This window comes from Octodon degus, unplaced genomic scaffold (genome assembly GCF_000260255.1).
Source record: "Octodon degus isolate 3935 unplaced genomic scaffold, OctDeg1.0 scaffold00045, whole genome shotgun sequence".
Taxonomy (NCBI): Eukaryota; Metazoa; Chordata; class Mammalia; order Rodentia; family Octodontidae; genus Octodon; species Octodon degus.
In genome coordinates this window covers 2,074,575-2,086,885 of record NW_004524621.1, presented here as the reverse complement: position 1 = coordinate 2,086,885, position 12,311 = coordinate 2,074,575, and the positions used below count along the sequence as shown (strand labels likewise).

The 12,311-nt window shown below is 49.7% G+C and overlaps 1 pseudogene; it reads right to left on the bottom strand.

The window, feature by feature from the left end:
- Nucleotides 1-2,404: 2,404 nt before the first annotated feature.
- Nucleotides 2,405-2,948, bottom strand: LOC101589138 (annotated as a pseudogene).
- Between the last annotated feature and the right edge of the window lie 9,363 nt (nucleotides 2,949-12,311).

Below are 12,311 nucleotides of genomic sequence, written 5' to 3'. Positions count from 1 at the left end.
AGAGAGAGAGAGAGAGAGAGAGAGAGAGAGAGAGAGAGAGACAGAGACAGAGAGACAGAGAGACAGAGAGACAGAGAGAGAGAGTCTGATACTACTTTTGGAAGTGGAAATGTTGCTGGGGACGCTGGTCTTTTTCACAGGTTAAGGTGGGACTCAGTTCAGATAATGGTGACACTGGCTATCCTGGTAACCCCTGCTTTCTAATGGCTCCTGCACCGTCATTCTGGAAGGCAGGGCAGGACCTCTTCATGGCAGGTGTCAGGAGCCACACACCCCTGCCTCTGCTCTTCCGGGTCACATGGGGACCCCAACAGCTTTCCGTGGAAAGTGTGCTGCCTGTCCTGAGGGGGCAGCTCACAGAGCCAGGCACAGCTGAGTCACAGGCAGCTGCCCTCCAGGGCCCGAGGTGATTCCAAGTCTTTGGGAAAGGGCCTTTTTGATTGGCGAACTGTTGTCACCTTCCAGTAGTCATCAGCACAGCGGTGTTGGCCCCCAGGGGCGGTGCACAGGCCAAGTACGGGACAAAGCCTGCAGAAGAACCTCAAAATTCCTGACTCTGCCTGGTGACCTGGCCTCGTGTGCGTGCTTGGCAGAGAGGAGAAGACAGTATGAAGTCCCTGGTAATTCAGGGCCCTTGAGCACCGATCAGTGCGCCATCCCGGATCGGAACTTCCGGGTCTTTAAAAAGGAGATCGTCTTTCCTTCGGCCTTGTTGGTAACACTCAAGCCCCTGACTAGGAAACCTTAAACTCTGTTCACGATCTCTGAATTCCAACATCTCCTGCAGCGCGAGTGTGCTTCCTCCTGCAGTAACGTCTCGTCTCCCAGGACGATCTTGTTTCCACATAATAGTACGGTCCGGGGCATCCCCCTTTCCATGCAGTCGTGTTCCGTGGGTAGGACACGCGGACTTCGGGCTTGCAGGGACCGGCAGGGCCCCACCTCCCATCCTTGTAAGTGGAAGGTTTTTGGAGTGTTCGGAGTCACGGAATCAGCGAGCATGAGGTTTTCCAAAGCCGACGTGTACGCTGCGAAGTCAGCACCGCGAGGGCCACGTCTTAGTGCCCTCAGCAGCTTCTGTCCTTAGGCTTCCCAGTTGTTTCTAGCTGGTCATGATTATCGACAGGACTTTAAATTGAAAGTGAACAAGTAGACTAGTTTTTAGGGCAGCTTTCAGTTTACCAAATGTGAGCAGTGGAGCCCTCGAACGTTCTCCTTTTCTCCCTCTCCTACTTCCCCTTGTTACAGGCTAGCATCTTTAATTCTGCAGGGCTCCAGAATGGGAAACTTTCCAGCTCCTGCATGGTGTTGCACGTGGACAGTTTCACCCCTGACCTCACATGACAGCTCACAGTCAGAATAAAGGTGCACAAAAGCACAGGGGTGCACCCCTACTCCTCCCAGTGCTGGGGAATCCAACCCAGGGACAACACACAGTCTCCTCAGCATCCCTAAGGGGAAAAAAAATCCCCCTAGCTCCTTCAGCTGCAATGTTATCTTTTCCGTAACACTGGATTCCTCCAGCCCTACAAAGGATGCTACTCCCAAATCAGGAAAAGTCAGAAGCCCAAAGCATTGTGATCTTAAGCATTTTGGATAAAGGTTATTCAACCTGTTACTAACATCTTGCATGTGAGTTGTACCTTTGTCACACTTCAGGAGCTGATATTGATGGGCGGTTGGTAATGAACTCTCTTTATGCAAGGCTTTCCTCTTCGTGCTGTCCATTCTATGGGTTTTGGTACATGTATCATACATGTATTCTTCATTACAGTGTCATACAGAGTAGTCACTGGCCTGAAAACAATCTGTCGAAGCACGATTGTACAGCCTGGTCTCCTCCTCTTCGGTTATTGCCCTGCAAAAAGTTTGGCAGCCTCCGCACTTGCCATGCTGTGTTACACTCCCCTCAATTCAAGGGTTTGGTAGCACCACATGGGATACAGAAATTCATGTTTCCCAGAGACCTCTTAACATTATATTTTATGATTTTAATGCTGGTTGCTAATTTGAGATTTAAAAGTTTATTTTAGAATAAGTTTTTATTACCAAAGCAGTGAATGCTTGCTTAAAAACCCCGTTGGTGCATATACTTCATTTACCCAGTAAACGCATGCAGTGAGGGCAGATGGGCCCCTCTCGGCTGGCGGAAGGCCAGGATGCGAGATGGACTCGGTTATTTCTCCAAGGAGCTCACATGAGATGCAAAGATGGATTATGCAACAATAAGCAATTCCAAGGCAACCATGGTAAATGCCCACCAGGCATGGGGAAGATACAGGCCAGCGGTTGGCAACGGGAGTGCCAGATTATCTATGGAGCTTTGAAAATATTTTATCTTATTCATTTTTTTTTCACATTTCACTGAAAACATTTTATTGGCCTTCTGAACAGAAACAAGGATTTATTTGCCAAGAAGGATGACCCCATCATACTTCTGCTGGAGCCAGCGTGTGGCCTCCTCTTGGGTGATTCTGTGTCTGGCCCCAGGGCAGCCTGTCCTGCGCTTCTTGTCTGCAATGCTGAAACCTGGCCTACCCAGCCCCGCATAGAAGCCCAGACCGTAGATACCAATGCTTGGGTCATGTTTGATGCCCAGATCGATATGTTCCTGGATTCCAAAACCAAAGCTTCCAGTATTTTGGAGCCAAGGAAGTTATTTTTCCTTAATTCATACTCTCACACCTTTAGGACTTTCTCCAGGATTTCTTCTGCCTTCGCTCCTCAGACTGTGCAGTGGACAGCTATCTTCTCATTTCTCCTGATGTCAAAGGACCTGACAGTGTATCTAGTTTATAAAACACAGGAGTCTGGCCCATGAGCTGCTCCAATACCTTGGCTGCCCGCGTCAATCTGTCTCCGCTCTCCCCGACGCAAATGTTAAGGCACAGTTTGTGAATTCGAAGTTCCCACATGGGGTTCTCCTTCTCACTTTGATCCTGCGCCATGGTGGAGAACTGGAAGCTGAAAATATTTTAGAACTACTTCCAGGATCAGGTGGTTCAATACCCAGGCCTGGGAGTCCCAGGGGACTCTCAGATCAGAATTGAGAAGCTGAGCCGGGCTAGTGGCAGTGGCCAGCGACCAGGAGTCCTCTCTGAGAAGCAGCCTGTGGGAAGGCTGTCAGGGCCCAGACCTGAGGGCACCTTGCAGATCCATATCTCCTGTGGAAACTCAGGGACATGGAATTGCTTAGGGGTGAGGCTAAGAGCAGGGTGGGGGAAAAGAAAAAAGAGGAGAAAAACCCACAGCACTTTCCCACCCCCTCTGGGTCTTAGGAGACCCCCTCTCTCTGTTTCTGGGCTCCCTGTCTACCCTGACCTCTCTGGGTTGGGCTGTTGCTGTTTGCTTTTCAGGGATCCTCAGCAGGTGGCCAGGGTTGCCACAGAGGTCAGGGAGAGGGGGAGCTGGACCCTGCATGGTGATTTCTGTCTATTTTGCAGATGAGAAGATGGAGCTGAATTGGTTCAGGGATGCTCCTGGCCACAGGGCCAGGCCCATCTGAGGTGTGGCTGGGCTCTTTCTGTCCCCTTCTCTTTGTTCTCATCACGAGATCCACCAAGAATTGTTTCCCCCTTTGGTGCAGCCAGGGTTGGATCCCAAGGCTCCCAGAGTGTGAGACAAGCGCTCTGCTGCTGAGCTGCCCTGCAGCCCATTAGGGCTCATGGAAGCCAGCCCAGCCGCGAAGGAGACACAAAGGCTGCTTGCATTTTAATACTGGAACTAAAACGTGGTGCGGTGCTGTACACAGGAGTGTTTGAGCTCTTTGACTGTTTCCTTAGAAGCTCTCAGAAATTTCTGGGCTGGGTCTGCTGGCATGTGCCTGCAATCTTAGCGCTCTGGGAGGCTGAGGCAGGAGGATCAAAACTTTGGAAAACTTGAACCTAGCCCAGGTAACTTAACAACGTAATGAGACCCTGTCTCAAAATGAATAATAAAAGAAAGTTCTGGGGTATAGTTAGTACAGAGACCCTGGGTTTAATCCCCAAAACCATTAAAAACAAAGAAAATAAATTTAGGGACCTACAGTCCTATGTGCCCTTGGTGACCTGTCCCTCTAGGTGGTCCTAGAGCAGGAGGGCTGAGGGACAGGGTGGCCTGGACCCTTCTGGACCACAGCAGAATGCTACCCTGGAGGCCCCAGGTATATGGGTCGCTCCCAGTTGGGTCACCTTCCCTTCCTTGGAGTTTGACCCCTTGCAGACAAAGGCTGGGGGTCCCTGTGGTGGAGACAGAGGGTCAGTGCTGCTCATCAAAGGTGCAGCTCACTGCACATGGCTCTGGTCACCCCAACTCATGAAGCCTCCTCTTTGGCATGCATCGCACTCTCAGTACTGAAAGCTGAGCCCCTGGTGTTTCTCCAGATGTCGCAAGCATGTGGCCTGGCCTTGCCTTCCCTCCTGCTGGTCTTTATCCTCCTGCTATGGCTTTCAGAATGTGTGTTTTTGTCTGTCCTCACTACTCTGTGACTTTGGTTAACTGAAGATACGAGAATGACTTTACAAACACATCTGGGGAGCCATGAGCCATTGTCCTCTGCATGGTTTCCCATCTCAGCTTGTCTCCTTGTCCTTCAGTCACTGTCGTGCCTCTCCTGACCCTGTCACCTGCCTTTCCTGTCCTTTCTGCCTTTTCTCCCTCCTGACCCTGGCCCCTGTACCCCACCCTCTGGGTCCTATTCCAGCCATTCTGAGCCAAACCTGGCCAGTCCACTTTCTCTGCCTGATTTGCTTCTGCCTCGGTTCCCCAAATCCTTCACCCCTTGGCAATGGCTCAACCCACCATGAACCTCAGCTGATGCTGTCTGAGCTCAGGAATTGAGCACTTCCTGTCCTCACCCAAGACCCTGCCTGTAGCCTCCCTTTCAATACTGTCTTCACCTGTCTCCATGCCCCCTCTGCCTGAGGCCCCCATGGGCTCCTCCTGGCTCTCTTGCCAGCGACAGTTCAGCTTGTAGATATGTGGCTCCTTTTGTGCCCTTTGTCCCTCCAACGTGTGGGTCCTGGGAGTACCCGTGGCCCCTGCAGGTTGTGTTGTATGACATGGCACCTGCTGAAGTGACAGGAAACAAGCTCTCAACTGAGTCCTCATGCCCTGAGTTGCACATGTTCACCTCCAGGAGTGTGAGCGTCACACTGGGGAGCAGGAGGTGCTGGCTCTGCCTGTGGGTCTCCCTTTATTTTGTGGTGGGAAGGGGGTGGATGAGTGCTCTCCCAGTCAGAACAGCATTAGGTGGCTTATCTGGGAGCCGCAGTGGTGCAGGGTGACACTGGGTCCTTCCATCTGCTGCTCCGGGTTCCCTGGCTCCATCTTCACATGACTCCATCTTCACATGTGGGAGGAATTTGAGGACAGAGCTCTAGAAATGAGGAGGTCATGCTGGGTTTGCTGATGGACCCTGTGCAGAGGGCTGAGGACTTCCCAGGCTGCCCTGCAGGGAGCTGGTGTGGGCTTGTCCCAGGCCCAGGAGGGCTGCTTCCTCTACTCACCAGCCCTCTGGACGATGGGGCAGCCCCGCAAGGCAGGGATGCCCACCTTCATCACTGTCTTCCCGGATGAAGGCCTCCTGCTCTTTTAGTATGTGACAGCTTTTTAAAAACTTCAAGATAGGGTTTGATAGGTTGCTAAATTGTACAAGTTCTACTTGAACTTACAATCCTCCTGCCTCTGCCTCCCAGAGTCCTGGGATTATAGGCAGGTGTCAAAACACCTGGCGTTGTTCTTATGCTTCTCCGTTTCTGTCTTTCATGTCTTTATTTTAAAGAATTGGACAGAGCTTCCAAGGCATAATCTGCAGGACAAGTGTGTGGCTAGAGACACAGAGAGGTGTGGACACTGTAGCTAGAGTCCCAAGGCCGAGGCAGGAGGGTTCCATGTTGCTGCTGGGGTGTGTGTGTGGGGTGGAGCTTAGCCTTCCTTTTAGGGTCTTTGACAGAGCAGGTGATTTCCTGACAGCTGGCCTGCCTTCCTGGTCCTGGAAGGTACCCCTGCTGGGGTGGCTGGCTAGGAGTAGTGTTACACGCATGGTGGATGTGGACAGCTTGTTCCTCCCTGGATACTGTCCTTTTGAGTGATCCTGGAGTCAGAGGGACAGTCTGCAGATACGCAAATCCAGAGAGAGCTTCCCCAGAGTGGGCTGTGGGCTCACACAGTGTGTGCACAGAAAACACTGAGCTTCCGTCTTGGTTTCCACTGTGTTCCTTGCAGGTGGCTCCATGCCTTCACAGCCAGGCTTCATTTTCCACCTGCAAGGGGGCTCAGGGCTCATGGAGCTGCAGGGGACCATGTTGTATCTGTGAGAGGGTCAGCACTCGCCCAGCAGGTATCCTCCTGCAGGTGTGTGGCCCCGCAGGATGTGTCATTTGGAGTGACAGCTTCCTGGGCAGGCCTAGCTGCCCCAGAGAGGGAGGTTGTAGTGTTTGGTACACACAGTGTGGTGACTGGACTGGATGGACTGTGTGGCCATGCTGGCCTGGCCTGGCTCTTGCTCAGGGTCCACTCACAGCCTCCAGTGCCAGCCCCCACCCAGGGACACTTTTGGCACCTTCAGAATTGACCTGGGAGGTCTCCTTCCCTCTGGCTTCTGGAGTTTGTGGAATGCACTCATCACTACAGAGGGATGGCTTTTTTTAATCTTTTTTTTTTTTTTTTTTTTTTTTTTTCAGAACTGGGGATTGAACTCAGGCCCTTGCACTTTCCAGGCAAGCATTTATTCTACTGAACCATCTCCACAGCCTTGGGATGGTGTTTATGAACATGTCCAGGTAGATGGGTCAAGCCTCACCTCTGCTGCTTCTGGGCCCAGGTGGGTGCCACCCTTGGGTGCAGGTGGTAGGGCAGGCTATGAAGGAACTGTGCCAGTGGAGAAATGCCCACCTTCTGGAAACTTCTTGCCCCCCTCAGAGAAGAAACCATGTCTCCTTTTGCCTTGTGGGATGTAGTCACTGAAGGAATGACACCTGCAATGACTTGCAGCTCACTGTGCAGAGAATTTACCATGACATCTTGCCAGGAGGGAGAACTCGGCTCAGAGCCCTCCCTCCAAGGCTCATCTGCTCCTCCTGTGTCTGTGGTAACTTGTGCAAAGTGGTCTGTACTCCCTTTAACAACTACATTAGGAAAACAATAATATTATAATTACTGTTTCATTATCATCATTATTTTTATTGATTGATTGATACAGGGTCTCACAATGCAGTTTGGACTCATAGTGATCCTCCTGTCTCATCCTCCCCAGTTCTGGGATCACAGGCATGCTCCACCATGTCTGGTTTCTAAGCCAGCACAGCACAGTTCCAAGACTGGCAAAGAATGCAGTTCCAGGGATCGAACTTGGGACCTTGTGCTTGCCAAGCAGGTGCTTATACCACTGAGCTATCTCCTCAGCCCCTATAATTATCTATTTTGTGTGCTGAGCACATTGAGATACACCTCTGTCAACTGTTATTATTAACTCTTTTTTGAAAAAAAAATTAATTAAATTATTTTTTTGTTTTTTAAAATTAATTAACTAATTAATTTATTTAGTGTGTGTGTGGCCCATTCTGCCCACCAGGGGGCGGGACTGTCTGGCATGTGGTGCTGGGGGATGAACCGCGGTCCCTGTGCTTTGCTAAGCTTGTTCTAAGTAGGTGCCTAAGCTTGTTCTAAGTAGGTGCTTTAGACCACTGAGCCATCTCACCAGCCCTTTTTTTGTATTTAGTACAGGGTCTTCAGGGTCTCACTACACCGACTGGACTTGTAGTGATCCTCCTGTTTTCAGCCTCTCCAGAGGTGGGATTACTGGTGAGCGCCACCACACCCAGTTTAACTCTTTTTATTAAAGCAGATAAAGTGTAAGTCTATTATAGGGGGGAAAAAAGCAAAAACAAAAAACTAAGCTACATGCCCTATGAGGGAAAGAGAACAAACCTGGAAAAAACAAGATCCCTTCCACCAGGAACAAAAATAAGAGCAACAACAACAACAACAAAACCCCAAACAATGCTTGAGCTAAGGGACCTGGGTAGAGTCCTGCTGTGCAGTGGGCACTGCAGAAGCTACAGTTAATTCTGAGTCTTGGCCTCCTTGTTCAATAAGGGGCAGCTAGTATTGTATCCTGAGGCTGCTGTGAGATTCAGATAAGAAAATATTCATGCAGTAATCAGACTGATAGAAGTGGTATAGGGAAGGGTTTTGGTTTTCTTCAAGGTCTCCTCTCCTCTGTTACTGCAACTTACATACTTGCAGAATACTTAGGTTGTACAGAAATCAGCTTCCTTGTGACCTGTACCCCACGGGCCCAGTAACTGTGAGTCTGGTGCTGACCCTCATGTATTCAGAGAGCTTTCCTTTTGCGTGTGAATGCTTGGCTCCTCCTTGCTGTGGGGTACCACGCTGTTTCAACCCTGGGCACCATCTTGGAGGTGAAGTCCGGAAGGGAAGAGAACATTCCAAGCTGGTAGTACAAAGACACGGCTCTACCTACTGTTCCTGTGGGCTGGATTGACTTTTTAAGATGTTAATGGCAGAGCAGTTTTCCTCTGCATCTGTTTTTTCTATTGGAATTCTGTTCTGCTTTGTGTTTTGGCTGTATCGCCCAAGATAATCTTGAACTTGCAGTGATCATCTTGCCTCAGTGGCCCGCATGCTAGGGCTATAGGCATGTGCCACCATGCCTGGCTTCTTCTGTTGGAACTTGGTCAATGCCTGGGCACAGTTATCCATTTCTATTGGATGAATAACACATGTCTTGGGCAATGGTGGTAATTCTTCCCAGACAGTGGTGAGCTTGTACCAACTGCTGGGAGCTGATTGTTGAATATTTAAGAATTTTGTCATCTTGTTGTTAAACAATTGTTAGTTTGAAACCATCCATGGAAGGACTACTTCCACCATGAATCTGGCAAATACTACAGATCAGGAATTGGTTTTCTTCCCAGACAGCTGGTCTACCAGCACCCTATTGCTTAAGGTGAGGAAAGCCCACTGTCATTTATTCCTGGGGAAAAACAGGAAGAAAGAAGGACTGGCTCCTGTCTTGTGCAAAAGGTAAGATTTAACTGTGCTTTTCTAGTGCCTGGCATATAGTTTCTTCTCAAGAAAGAATTTTAAAAAAATCCCTCTGGTTTAAAGATGGGCAACTGGAAGTAATCATAACATTTCTAGGCACGTGCCCGGGGGATGAAGACAACATGTCCTGCCCTTCTTACTCCTGGGGAGGGGGGTGGAAAGTTGGAGGAAAGAGCAGAGAATATGTAGGTGCCCCACGTCAAGCCCAGGATTCCACTGCCCCGCAGTAGACACTCTTTTGCCTAAAGGAAACTGAGGCGTGGGGATGGGGAGCCAGGCAATGCTCAGAGATGCTCTTGGGGAAGACCTTGTGGTTTTGGGAGGTGGTAAAAGGCCCTCCTCTGCCCAGTATGCTGGAGTCCCTGAGCAGGGTCCGCGGTTGAGGTGTAGGGCTTCTTGGGGAGCAGCTCTTCTGGCGAGTGACCAGTGGCTTCTGAGAAACTTTCCTGTTGGAGAAACATTCGCTGTTCAGAGCCTAATGCCCATGATAGGGAGATTGACAGGGAGGCAAAGCATGCAGCCTTTATCCATTTTCCTTCCAAAATACATTTCATTTCAGCCAAGCCTCAGCCAAGCCCCTCTCAGACGGCAGACGACTTAATTGCTGTGGTCGCCTTGGCTGACGTGGTTTTTGGAAAACACTGGGTGTTATATTAATCCACTGAACCCACACAAAACAGACTTGGACCCATGCAGGGTGCCAGTGTATCCCATCACCATGTGGTCCAGGGCCACATCTCCCCAGCCTGGCTCTGGGCGCAGCCCAGGGTGTGCTATTGGGCACTGCCAGCAAAGGCCCAAGGAGAAGCGACATGGTCTTCCTGTCCTTTTGGAAACCCCAAGACGTGCACGGCTACCAGCCTTGACTGTATGCTTTTTATTTTCACTTGTTTAATTTTAAATTTTATTAGTCCATGTTTGCATCACATGATTATGTTCATCTGTGGTGTTGGTGCATGCAAACAATGCATCTTTATTCTTTTCCTACCCCCTTTTTCGTCCCCTTCTATTTCTTGGTCCCCTTCCTTTTGCAAAAGATCTACCTTCCTATTCCTTGTGATGTTTTATTTTGCTCTTTAATTTGTTATGCTTGGGGTTTCACATATAAGGGAAATCATGTGATATTTAAGCTTGTGTGTTGATTCATCTTATGTAACATTATGGTCTCAAGATCCATCTGTTTTCCTACAAATGGCTCAAGTTTATCCTTTATGGAAGAGTAGTGCTCCATGGTGTGTAGTCCTCTATGTTATGTGCACTCTTTGTCCATTCATCTGCTGATGCACATTAGGCTGTGTCTGAGATTATTTATTTATTAATTATTTCTAAAATTCATTTTAATGAGAAAAAAATAAAATAGCAATGAAATATTTCAAAACAGGTTAGTAGGATAGTTACAATAATTAATACTTTCCATATTGTTGTCTTCATAGTAGTTATTCAGGGACAAGATGCAGACATGACATCTTTGTACGCTTCCAAGATTGAGCTGTTAGGAACTGTGCTGCTATAAACATGGGTGTGCATGGATCGCTGCAATGTGATTGATGTCTTTAACTCTTTGGGGGAAGATATTAGGAGGGGAATAGCTGGCTCACGTGGAATTTCTAGCTGTAGGGTTTTGAGGAATCGCCATCTGATTTCCACAGTGGTTGTACAGTGCACCTTCCTACCAACTGTGTGGAAGGGCTGCTTTGCTCTGTGGTCTTGCCAGCACTTGTGGCTGTCAGAGTTCTCAGTGATGGCCATTGCTTCAGCAGGAAGATGGACTCTCATCTCTTTTCATCTTCCTGTATCTCTTCACTCACCCTTGTGCTTTGCTAGGCTTTGGGGCTCCAGGTGGACTTACACCAGAAATCCTCCAGGTGGCCCTCCTGGGAATGGCAGTGGGCACAGTCCCCTCTTAACAGGCTGGCATCTCTGCCAAGCACAGCCAGGAATCCTCTTGCTGGGACTGCATCCCTCTGTACTGTAAAGGATATTTTCTGAGTTCCTGGTTTCTGATTCCACATAGAACCATGAGAAAGAATTGTGTCTGGAAGCTGCAGTCCTTTACCTCAAGATTTCTGCCATCAAAGGCCAAGTTAGAAATAAAGCCCCATGGAGAGTGTCCGTGCCTGCTTCAGTGACCAAGCACTCTGAAGTCTGATCCCTTTGCAGCTGTGTTTATAAACACCGCAAACAGACTGCATGGGCGGTACATCCCCAGCTGTGTACTTCAGGTGGACCTGCTAAATCCCACGTGGACCTGCCCTCATGTACACGAGACTGCACAGGCATGCTTGAGTTCATTTATTTCTTGTTCTTTTCCTTTCTTTTTTCCTTGCTGGGGCTGGAAGCCAGGGCTTCCCATGTGTACAGTTGTTTTGCCTCTGAACGGACCCCCCAGTCCAGTTCTCAGTTAAGCTTGGAGATTTTCACTCTAATGTGCCCAGCAGTCAAAGAAATCTTTCATGGATGCAGAGTCCTAGGCCCCACATCCAGAGATGGAGGAACCTACATTGTGGGACAAGGCAGAGTTTTTTCTTTTGACACATGTGTCTTAGTAGTTCAGGCTGGACTTGAACTCACTATGTAGCCCAGGTTGGCCTTGAACTTGTGGAGAGCCTCCTGCCTCAGCCTCCCAGGTGTTGGGATTAGAGGGCTGTGCCAGTAGGCCTAGCTAACCTGATTTTTAAACCTGGATCCAAGTGGTTTTCCTGCAGGTGACTTGTAGACATCGCCCTATTGCTGTGCCTCACAGCACCGAAGCTGACTGCAGGTTCGGTTTTGTCACACAGGAGCCATGTGACTCTGGGCAAGTCACTGTCCCACAGAGATTCTCTTTCCTAAATTGTAAACTGGTGACAACGGCATACAGGTTGGGCTGCTTTCAGCTGTGGGTGGGAGGAGCACTAGTCAGAACTCTGAGCCCTGGTGCGTGTGGGAAAGCTCACAGCGCTGCTGTCTCACTCCCCACAGGCTGGGGTGACCCCTGAGCTTCTCTCCACTCCCAAGGCCACTGAGACCAGGTTCCTTTGGCCTGCTCACACTGGCCCCACCCCTGCCAAGCCCTGCCATCACACTTGGCCTTCCCTGAGCATCCTGGGGCAGGGAAGAAGGCACAAGTCTCAGCTCAGCCAACGGCGATGCTGGGCGATGCTCACCAGCTCCAGTGAGGGCTCACTGGCCAGGCCTTGCTTTGGCTCTAGTCTCATCCCAGGGACACACAGGAGACACAGGTGCCAGGAGCTGAGTTATGTCCCAGTCTGCATGCTGAT